Genomic DNA, 11621 nt, shown 5'->3' on the forward strand with positions numbered 1-11621 from the left:
CTGACCTGCTCCATGTCACCTGAGAACCTTACCTGCCCTTCTGACTCCTGTTGAGTCCTGTGAGTCCTGTGGGCCCTGGGTTGGCCTAGAGTAATGGCTGTATACAGCAGGCACCCAATAAATGCGTGTGGGAGGGGAAAATGGAGGTGACAAAGACCCAGGTGCCACCAGACCCTTGGTGTGTTATAAAGAAACAGAGAGGTCCTGCCCTGCATTTGCTCTAAAACCTTGGAGTTATAGAATCCTCAGGACAGACAGACAGACAAACAGGTGGGTGTGTGGGCCGAGACCCAGCTGAGGCCCCACGCTTCACCCTGCCAATGTCCCCGCTGGGCTGAAGGGACGTTAGGAAGGTGTCTTTAGCTACAGGCCAAAGACTGTCCTGCTTGGGTTAGGGAGAGATAGTCACAATAGCTTCTGGCCTGGGGTGCTCTCATTTGGGGGGGGGGGACTTTATCCATTTGAGACAGCAGAAGTCAGGGTACTGCCTACTCTGCAGCAAGAGTAGGGGGTTCAAGGGAGGGTGAGGACGGGTCTGGATGGCTGCCTGGAGAAGTTGGTGGCATTTGTGTGAAGTGACAGACAAGTCCCAGATAGCTCCTGGGACCTTGCTGTCAGCTCCCCACTCTCATCTTGTACAGAGGCCCAGAGTGGGCAGGTGACTGGCCCAAAGCAGCACAGTGGGGACATGAGAAGGTAGGGCTCAGTAGGACAGTGAGTGGGCACATACCCACTCTGTAGAGCAGTGCCATAGGGGACCAGGTGGGTTAGTCACTGCTCCCTCAAGGACTGGCCTGCACTTCTTTGAAACTGGTCCTTTAAAGACCTCTGAGACAGTGTCAGAGTGAGATAGGGGAGGCTGAGAAGTAGACACTGTCCCTACAGCTCGCTGGGCTGTGGGGAGGCTGAGCCAGCTGCTGGGGGCTTGTGGGTGAGGCCTGCTGAGGACCGAGACAGGGCAAGCACACAATAGTGTGCACCCACACACAGGTACGCATGCACCAAGCATGTGTACATGCTAAGCCCAGGGCTGTTTGCCCCACTTCCCAAACGAGCCTAGCTGCCCCTTGGTATGTCTGCCCTAGGTTCTCCTACAGAAATGACAGCTGTCTCGGTAGTAACAGCAGAGCTTTGACCATCAAGGGCTCCTGTCAAACATAGCTAACACAACCTCACCCAGCACAGGACCACAAAGGTAGGCTGCTGAGATTACCAGGGACTGAGGTACAGGAGGCCCAGCCTGCCATCAAGAACTGAAACAAGAAACCAGAGAGTCGTGGCATGGAGCAGGTGAGAAGCAGACAGGATCCAGCATGCTTTTTTTTTTTTTTTTTTTTTTTTTTTTGCCATCTTTCTCAGGTACTAGCCGGTACCAGCCAGTACCAGCACACCACAACATGGACTCTGGTGCAAGAACCAGAGGCTGTGTGTTATGTGAGCCAACCTGGGCACTGTCAGTAGGACCCAGAAGATGAAACCCAGGTCTGACCCGGCCGCCAGGTCTCTGTGACACTTGGACAAGCCTCAGTTTCTTTGTCTGTGGAATGGGAGTGCTGCAGGGTTCTTTTGGAAGTGCCTAGCACTTGAACGGTGCTCTCTCAATACCACCATGATCAGACCGACACCTCGAGGGGTTGTGTGTGTATGTGTGTGTGTGTGTGAGAAGGGCTGAGGAAGGTTCTAGAAACCTGGTGACTGTCAAAGAGGTGGTCAACATGACTTCTGGTCTAGCATGGTGTTTCTGCCTTAGGCAGGAGGTGCTCTCTAAGCAGGACCTGTCCCCGCTGGCCAGACCTGTCCCCCCTAAAAGCCTGGAGAGTGCTAGGCCTTGGCTTTGTTCTGGACCATTGGGCCTGCCTGGGCTACTCGGGGACGGGAGAGAGGGATAAGCTTGTGGCTCTGAAGGAAAGAGGACCGGACAAGGACAGACCTAAAGACCTGGTGAGGAATGTAAGAGGAAAAATCTCTCTCAGGGTGGGCTGAGGAGAAGGGCAGTGTCTCGCTGCTGGGTAGAGAGTCCGTGGGCAGTGGGGAGCCATGAAGGGTGTGAGGGCCTATTCCCCATGTGGGGGTGGTTCTCCACCATAGCATGTAGCTTGGCTTGGTGTGACCAAGGAGAGTGGAGTGAGCACAGACCTCCATGGGTAGTGGCATTGGACCCTCCCTTCCTTGTGTAGCTGGGGGCTCCAGGACTGACCGAGCAGGGAGAGTGTCCCTCCTCAGCCTCTGGCACCACCTTCATCTGCCCTGGTCTGTACTTGCTGCATGAGTGAGCCTCCTCTCTCGTGCCAACTAGGTGCTCGGCCGACAGAGAGCAAAGGCTGGACCATCGTCCTCTGTCTCTCATTTGACAGTGGGCTCACTTGTTCAGGGCTCTATGAGTCACACACACACACACACACACACACACACACACACACACACACACTACACAGGGATGGGGACTGAGATCTGGGCTGCACTGCAGGCCATGGATCCTGGGGCTAGGACAAGCACTTCCTCTTTCTGTCTCCCCTATAGTAACCCAGGAGAAGAGCCAGCCATGCACAAAGCCCTTATGGGGCCTAGACAGGTGCAAGAAGACGGGACATAGCCTTGCACACACCACCCTGAGGTTTCTGGGTAACTTCCTGTTTTCTTACACTGCCACATCTTTGCCCGGCAGCATCACCAGCTCACACAGTTGTCAACACGCGGGCCCCGTGAGGGAACTGGAGAATGGCAGGCTCCTCGCTGCCCAGAGTAAGCTCTCTTCAGGGTAGGGCTGTGCAGTGGTTCCTCTTCCTGTTGCTTTGAAAATGTTTTAGTATTTGTGTGTGTGTGTGTATGTATAGGGGTATGTATATGTATGTTTGTGTGTGTGTTGCGTGATGTATATATGTGTGTGGTGATTCTGTGTATATTACATGTGTGGTATGTGTCATGTGGTATGTATGTGAGGTGTATGGTGTGTGTGTATGTGAGCTGTGTGTGTATGTGTGCATGTGTGGTATGGTGTGGGGTGTATATGTGTATGTGTGGCGTGGTATGCCTGTGTGTTTGTGCATGTGTGTTTGTGTGTACTGTGTATGTGTCTATCTGTGTGGTGGGGGTGGGGTTGTGGGTGTTGTGTGTAGGGTGTGTATGTGTGTAATGTTTGATGTTTGGGTGTAGTGTGGTGTGTGTGTGGTATACATGTATGTGTGTATCTGTGGGGGGGCGTGTATTTGTGTGTATGTGTGTCTGTGTGTGGTGTGTATGTAGTGTGTATGCGTGTGTGGTGTTGTGTGTGTGTTGTGTGGGGTATGTATATGTGTGGTATTTGATGTCTGTGTGTGGTGTGTGTGGTATACATGTATGTTGTATTCAGAGGTGGCTACCTCTGAAGGGTGCCTTTGGGCCTGCTGCCTGGACAGCCTTTTATTTTAACCTTCCTGAAGCAAATGAGTGGGGTTTCCTGGGTGCTTGTCTTTCGGGAGCTCCATCCCCACCCCCACCCCTGGACTCTTCACGTGTGTTCTGCCCTGGGCTGGGGAGTGAAGGGAGACTGTGCACTTCCCAGCCAGCTCAGTCCTGCCCCTGGAGGCTCAGCCAGCAGCGGCCCCTAGAGGTCAGGGCTGAAGAGCCCTGAAGGGCAGGGAGGAGAGCCACCCTGCAGCCTCTGTGACATGGTGAGCCCTTGCCAGGCTCTGCCGCCCCCTCCCCCCCACTCCAGCAAACAGTACCTTTGCCTCTATACAAATTGCCTGGATTGCCACCTGCTCAGTTAGAGCTGGCTTTGAGTTGCCTGGGTAGGGCTTTACCCAGAAATAAAGCTACTCGGCCCTTGATCAAGGGCCGGGTGAGGAATACTGGCCTTTGCTGTGCAGCTGTGGGCAAATCACGTAACCTCTCTGATCTTCAGCTTCTTATCGGCGGAACAGGGTAACACTTACCCAGCTGCTGTCATGGATAAGCACGTGTTCATTAAACAGCTTTCTTCTGGGTTCTCCGGTTGGCTCTGTTGAGGAGCGGAGGGTCAGATCTGATGGACTGTCACAAGTGTGCATGGTCCTGTAACCAGGAGCCTCTCCTCAACACTGGGTTCTCTCTGACAATTCTCTTCATCTTGGCTCTGGCTGACAGCTCACCCAGACTCACACTCAAACAGCCCAGGGCTGCCCTCCCCAGGAAGTAAGCAGGGAGGCAGACCCGGGCTTCTCAAGGCTCCAAGGACAAGCCACCTGCCTCTCTTCCTTCTTAATTTATGGTTCTATGAATTGAACACATTGTACATTTTCAGCAATCCCCCTGCCTCTGAGTTCCATCCCCATCCCTGGCCCATTCTTTTTTAAAGAATTATTCATTTATTTTATTTATTTTATGTAAGTACACTGTTGCTATCCTCAGACATATCAGAAGAGGGCATCGGATCCCATGACAGATGGTTGTGAGCCACCATGTGGTTGCTGGGAATTGAACTCAGGACCTCTAGAAGAGCAGCCAGTGCTCTTAACCGCTGAGCCATCTCTCCAGCCCCCTGGCTTACTCTTTACATTATATTTTGAGATAGGGTTTTGTTTGGTTGCCCAGGCTGGCCTCAAAATTATGATTCTCCTGAAGATCTGGAGGAGCGACTGTGCCTAGTGTCTCATTTCTTCCTCCTGCCTGGTGCTGCGGGCCACGCATGACTCCGCCCACTCATGACTCCGCCCACTCATGACTCCGCCCGTCTCCATCCCTTTGCCTCTGCAGCTGTGCACCCCCCCTCCCTGTCTTCAGGAGGCCGTCTTCTCTCTCTCTCTCTCTCTCTCTCTCTCTCTCTCTCTCTCTCTCTCTCTCTCTTTTAAAAATATGCATGTGCTTTTCCACAGCCTGGGGTCTCAGAGTGGCCAGACCCTTGTTTACAAGATCAAGAGTCCCAAGGACATGTCCAGTGGGTGGCGGTAGACAGTACTGACTGGTCTTGGTTGGTAGTTGAAGTGAAGTTCACAAAACAAAACCGTCTGTGTCCCATGTACTGCTTAGGGGTCATCAGATGTCACAGTGTGTGTCTGTCCGTGTGTGTCTGTGTCCTATGTCCTCTGTCTCACTCTCAAACACACACATCACCACCTCCTTACTCAGTCAGGTCCCCCACCCCCACCCCGGCTCTTTTGAGCAGAGTGATGAAGGCTGCTGGCTCACATGCCTCAGTCCTGGTAGGGGTGCTGGTGGTGCTGAACTGGGAGCCAAGGTAATGCCAGTGTGGGGAGGGGAATCCCTCATGTCTGTCTCTCTCTCTCTCTCTCTCTCTCTCTCTCTCTCTCTCTCTCTCCTCTTAAACCTTCTTGAATATCAGCCCTGACACCTACACAGAGCCTCCCTGACCCTCTTCTGACCCAGCGAGTCCCCAGAGCAGCAGTGTCAGCAGGGAGGAGAGTGTCTGTGTTGGGATGATGGAGCCATTTCTGAGCTGGCACATGGAAACCAGTGCCCTGTCCCTCCTGGCTGTTCTTCTACCCACAAGCTCCATTCCAGGGTCCTACGTGCAATGCTTAGATGCTGGCTGGACTCTGGTAGTGTTTCCTGAAAACAGAAAATGAAGAAATATGGTCGTCACCATCCCTGTGTGCCCCTCGCCACTCCGTGCCCGTGGTCCCCACACTACACCCAATGCAGTGACTCGGGGAGGCTGCTCTGTTACCGGAGTTACCAGGGACAGAGTCTGGGTTCTAGTGGCCCTAATAAGACAGGTGTGGCCGCCGTCCCTGGCACACCAATTAAAGAGATACATGATAGTGAAAAACAAAGATTCATCTAAGGAAGCCACACTGGGAAAGGCCAGTGACACCCGCCACACCCCCTAAGTCCATCTTGGAGTCTTGACTTGTGGCTTAGGTTTACTTAAAGGATAAGCATCCGGTAAGCGGATCTGTGAGGACGTGGCCTCACCCATCACTGGCTGCTGGTGTCTTAGCCCCAGCTGCTCCCATAAGGTGGTCTGGCAAGCTGTCAGAACTGTGTGAAATCTCTTCCTGAGAGACAACCTCCCTCTCTGGCTGGTACTGGGCCTCAGCCTTTTCCATTCCCCACTGTAAAAAGGCCTGGGACATTCTGATTCTTGGAGTCCATTGTTTCTATAGCCTGATATCCAGAGGCGGGGGAGAAGTGGGGGTAATAGGTGTCTCTTTATTTTTTATTTTTATTTTTATTTTTATTTTATTTTTATTTTATTTTTATTTTTTGGTTTTTCAAGACAGGGTTTCTCTGTGTAGCCCTGGCTGTCCTGAAACTCACTCTGGAGACCAGGCTGGCCTCGAACTCAGAAATCCACCTGCCTCTGCCTCCCAAGTGCTGGGATTAAAGGCGTGCGCCACCACCACTGCCCGGCATAGGTGTCTCTTTAAAATACTTCCCTTTCTACCCAGAGAGGCACACTTCTCTACTTCCCATCTCACTCCCTTGAGGCTTACAGAGACCTGGTATAAAGGGAAAGTCATTCGCCCCACTTGACAGTTGGGGAAACTGAGGCAAAAGGCCATTAAACCACTTTCCTGGGGTCTTACAGTTGAAGGACAGCAGGTGCCCCTACCCCCAGAATGTCTGGTGGTACACACACACACAGTGTCCTTGCCGCCTGCCTTTGCCTAGACTCTCTTCTCTCAGCTCACTAGTACCTCTCAGACATGAACTGTGACTCTCATGAGACCAGGGGGGCTCAGGAGAGCCCTGGCTAGCACAGCATGGTGACAGGGATCTCATCTCAGGATGGTCAACTGGAGTGGTATGAACCTGCAGTTTTGACCATTCCCTCTAGGGGGAGCTAAAGTTGCAGGAGTGTCTGCAGACAAATGCTGGACACCCAGGGCCAGAGGCCTCCATGCCTTGCAGAATGACCTTTGGAGGGGCAGGAGACCTGGAGATAGGGAGGGTTATGCCAAGCCGAAGGTGGGGTGGGGTGGGGTGGGGTGGGTGGGGTGGGGTGGGGTGGGGTGAGGCATTTGCAAATCTCTATACAGCATCTATTTAAATGCTGTTGGACTTTGATGTCTCTGTCCCCAGTGCTATCTGACACTCTAGTGTAGACGCAGCTGGGCTGTGTAGATGTCTTCTTGGGTTTGTCTTTCCTCTGTCCCTGGAGGTTGTGGACCACTGCCTTCTAGGTGAGGTCTGTGTTGGAACAGGAGGGTGGTAGGCCAGGGAGGAGAGAAGATGAACTGTCTTCATTTGCTTCTCAGAGCTGCCAAGCCACAAGTTTCTTCCAGGGAAAGTTGACGTGTGTGTGTGTGTGTGTGTGTGTGTGTGTGCTGGCTGGCTTTTATGTCAACTTGACACGAGCTATAGTCATCTGAGAGGAGGGGACCTCCATAAGGTCAGGCTGCAGGCAAGCCTGTAGGGCATTTTATTAATTAGTGACTGATGTGCCACCCCTGGGCTGGTGGTGGTCCTGGGTTCTATAAGAAAGCAGGCTGAGCAAGTCATGGGATGCAAGCCAGGAAGCAGCACCCCTCTGTGGCTTCTGCATCAGCTCCTGCTCCAGGTTCCTGTCCTGCCTTCCCTCAGTGATGGTGTTTCCTGGAAGTGTGAGCAGAATAAACTCCTTCCTCCTGAAGTTGCTTTTGGTCATGGTGTTTCACACAGCAACAGAAATTCTGACTAAGACAGTGCATCACCAGATCATGTTACAATTGCAGGTCTGAGCAGGCCTGGGACTTCCCATTCTTTTTTTTTTTTTTTTTTTTTTTTTTTTTTTTTTTTTTTTGGTTTTTCGAGACAGGGTTTCTCTGTGTAGTCCTGGCTGTCCTGGAACTCACTCTGTAGACCAGGCTAGCCTTGAACTCAGAAATCCGCCTGCCTCTGCCTCCCGAGTGCTGGGATTAAAGGCGTGCGCCACCACCGCCCGGCCTGACCACAGCAACTCTTGAAAGCATTTAATGGAGGCTTATGATTTCAGACGTTCAGTCCATTACCATGGAGGTGAGAAGCATGGTGGCACACAGGCAGGCGTGGTGCTGGAGAAGCTGAGAGATCTACATCTGGATCCTCAGCAGGCAGCAAGAAGAGCCTGACACTGGGCCTGCCTTGAGTATCTGAAACCTCAAAGTCCACCCCAGTGACACATTTCCCCCAACAAGGCCACACCTCCTCCCACAAGGCCACACCTCCTAATACTGCCAGTTGCTATGGGCTTGTGGGGGCCATTTTCATTCAAACTGCCACACTTACTTTCTCTTTTAAAACATTGGGTTTTTTTTTTTTTGTTTGTTTTGTTTTTGTTGTTGTTGTTTTGTTTTGTTTTGAGGCGGCATGGCATGTAGCCCTGGCTGGCCCCAAACTCACCACGTAGTTAAGGATGACCTTAAACTCCTGATCCTCTTGCCTCTGCCTCCTGAATGGTGGGATGACAGGCAGGAGCCACTGTACCTGGTTTATACAGTAATGGGGATGGAACCCAGGGCTTCTCCACGCATGTAGACGAACACTCTACCAAGTGAGCCCCAGCCCCTGTTGCTGCAAAGCCACCAGCTTTGGGTTTAGGGTCCTTCTACTGAGCCCGGCAGGCACTGGAGTGACAGACCCGTGCCACCCACAGCCTCATCCAATTTGCTTCCTGTCTCTGTGTTTGGCTTCTTATGGTCATTTCACATAAAGAGCATCACACACCTCTCTGGTCTTTTTATATCTGATTTCTTTCACGTAGCATCCTGTGTTCTGGGTGTTCTGGGTTCCTCCATGTTGGATATGGTCAGCTTTTCCTCTTTTCATGGCCGAGCGATATAGACACAGCTGCCTTGCCATCTTGCAAGCTGTGTTCTCTGAGCCGGGCTGTAGACCAAGCCTTTCCCCCCGCATCTCTTGTGCTGACACCAGCCCCCACCACGCCGTGTGACATCTCTGGGATTTTACACAGTTAAGCGTCTTGGCTGCGGCCCCCCTCATAGTGTGTGGCCAAGCTGGGCTTCGCCCAGGCACTTGGGCAGGGCCTCACAGAATTTGGGATATGGCAAGCTCAAGGAGAAAACGACACAGCCAGCTACAGCAGGGAGCCAGCTCTAACATGTCTTAAAGCCTGTGCCTTGAATGTGGGGTGGAAACAGTGGGCCCAGGGCCGGGGAGAGGGGTGCTGCCTCCCCATCATGGCTTCAGCTAGGAGCTACGAGGTAGCCCATACCCTCTGTGATGCCCCAAGGCCTGGCTAGGTGCCCTCTCCTCTCCTTGTGGTATTTGGTTATGGAGTAGGTGCCAAGCCTGCTACAGGAATGTTCATGGTTAAACCTCCCAGGTCTAGCCTAAGCTTTGTTTTATGGGCCATTTGGGTCCAGCAAAGTGGTACCCTCCACAGAGAGTGTTTATTCATAATTCGGACAGCTGGCTGAAAGCAGTCTTTACTCTGCCCAAAGGGCTTCAGCGAATTCCTGGGGGGCAGCTGAAGGCTTCAGAATGGGCCCTGGGATACCCACAGCTCCTGGAAGGCATGCTCACCTGATATCCACAGATGTGCACACACTTTTGCCTGCAACGGGGACATGCACCCAGATGTCATAGTGAGGATGGCTTAGAGGGTGATCTGTCGATGGGGAGGGCATGGGGGAGGCACTCCACAGGAGATGCTGAGGCACACCCATCTTCTCTACTGCCCTGTTGGTTCCTATGGGGACAGTGATGTCTGAGTGAAATCACTCTCTACCTCTCTCTTACCATTGGTGGCATAAGGACCCACTCTGTCAGCTGGACTCACTCCCCAGAGCCCTTCCTAGGTCAGGACAGAGTCCATAGGAATGTGATTTCCCTTTTATCCTGTGACCTAGGCACACAAACCTAAGACCAGGATGTAGGACCATTTGTTCTCTGCCTGCCTTCCCATCTGCTCTGTGGGGCTAAGCTTGCCAGGACCCTGTGCAGACCCAATGCTCTGTGACTCCCAGCCTGGGGAGGTGGGAGGGGAAGGCAGCTGCCCAGCCAGTTCTCCAGAGGAGAGTCCTATAGAGCCGAGATTTCTCTGGGGCACTGCCCATGTGGCTGCTCAGCCCCTGGCAAGGCTGCTATATTATACCTCAGCTGTACTCTTCCAGTTTCCGATCTGAGTGTCATGTGTTGGGAGTGGGCCGGGGAGGGAAAGAAGAAATAAAAGAGGAGGAGGAGGAGAGAGGAGGGGGAGGAAAGACACAGTCTTGAGCACACAGTCTAATCTCTCCAGCGGCTCAGCCTTCAGGAGCCTCCAATTAATCATTGTTAATTTAATCCCGGATGACTCAGCCAAGTTCTGACAGAGGACCAGCCAAGATTTATCCCACCTGTTTAGGGGACGACCCTATCAGAATTCAATGGGTCGTCATTGCCTGAGCCAGGCCCCTCATGGATCTGTCTGTGGGGATTTACCGAGGCCCACAGCTTTTGGGGCGTCAGTGCATCATCTCCAGGGGCAGAGTCAGAATGTGGCTGGCTGGGTCGCAGGGCTTGCCTGGCTAGACCTTCCCACTGGAGGGTCTGGAGTGGGGTCCAGGAATCTGCAGTTTTTCAGAGGCGCCCCTAGCCTGTGATACAGAATGGGGGTGAGGCTTCTCTTTAACCAAATGCATGAGCTCCCCAAGATCAGTCTCTTGGCTTACTCTAGTAGGCGGACAAGTCAAGTCCTGTTAGCTGCTTTAACAAATAACGCCCCCACCTCCGTGAGCAGTTGTTCATGCAGTGAAAATGTTTATATTTTCCAGCCAGGCATGGTGATGCAGGCCTGTGACTCTAGACCTTGGGAAGCTATAGCGGGAGGGTCACAAGTTTGAGGTCAGCGTGAGCTACAGAGACCCTGTCATGAAAACATCCGGCCCTGAGTTTAATCCCCAGAGCCTACATAGGGAGACTGCTCGAGTGTTATGTGTGTATGTGCCGGGCAGTAGCAAGGGAGACAGAGGATTCCTGGGGCTTGATGACTGCTACCCAGGCTAGTGTCTACTTAGCAAGTATTCTAGGCCACTGAGAGACCTTGTCTCAAAACATAAGGCAGATGGCTGGTTCCTGAGGAAGGTTCCCAGAATGGAGCCTCTAGACTCCATCTGTGTATGTGCATGCATTTACACACACACACACACACACACATACACACCTACCTCGAAGAAAAAAAAACATGTTTTTGCTGACATTGCAGCCCAGGTGAGTGTCCAGGAAGTGGCCCTGGGGCCCTAGCACTGTCTCTCCTGTGTCCCGGCTGGCCAGTGGTACCGGAAAAGAGTCAGAAGTGATCATTTCTATGTGGTGCTGTGTGGCCACGTCAGAAAAAAAAGGATGTGGCAAGCACCAGCTGTCTGAGTCCAGCAAGTGCCTGGCAATCAGTACAGGTAGCCAAGTGACCGGAGGCCTGCCCCGTGGCCCATAGCCTGTGGCCTTGCCCCTGACTGTCACCCTGTTGGAGCATCTGTGTCACCAGCCCCAGGTCCAGTCACACAGAGGTCAGGCCATGGCCAGGAAGTGAGTGGATCCATCTTTGGGTTTCTCTGCTGAGTCACACCCTATGGGTTCTGCCTGGGCGTGGCTGCCCTCCGGTGGTCAACCGAGGTGCTGCTCCTTCCTGTCTCCTGCACAAAGCCCTCCCTGCCACCAGAGGGCCCAGGAGTGCCTGTCCTCTGCTGCGCTGACCCTGTAGTTTCAAAGGTTTGTCTACATGGGCCCCAGGCATGAAGTGGCCT

General features: G+C 52.9%; 1 protein-coding gene across 3 annotated transcripts in view; it reads left to right on the forward strand.

Annotated features, from left to right (window-relative positions):
• The window catches only part of Gse1 (Gse1 coiled-coil protein), a 361982-nt gene that overhangs the window by 81523 nt on the left and 268838 nt on the right, over nucleotides 1-11621 (forward strand). The gene's annotated exons all lie outside the window — the stretch shown is intronic.

Source organism: Arvicanthis niloticus, chromosome 18 (genome assembly GCF_011762505.2).
Source record: "Arvicanthis niloticus isolate mArvNil1 chromosome 18, mArvNil1.pat.X, whole genome shotgun sequence".
NCBI classification, from domain to species: Eukaryota; Metazoa; Chordata; class Mammalia; order Rodentia; family Muridae; genus Arvicanthis; species Arvicanthis niloticus.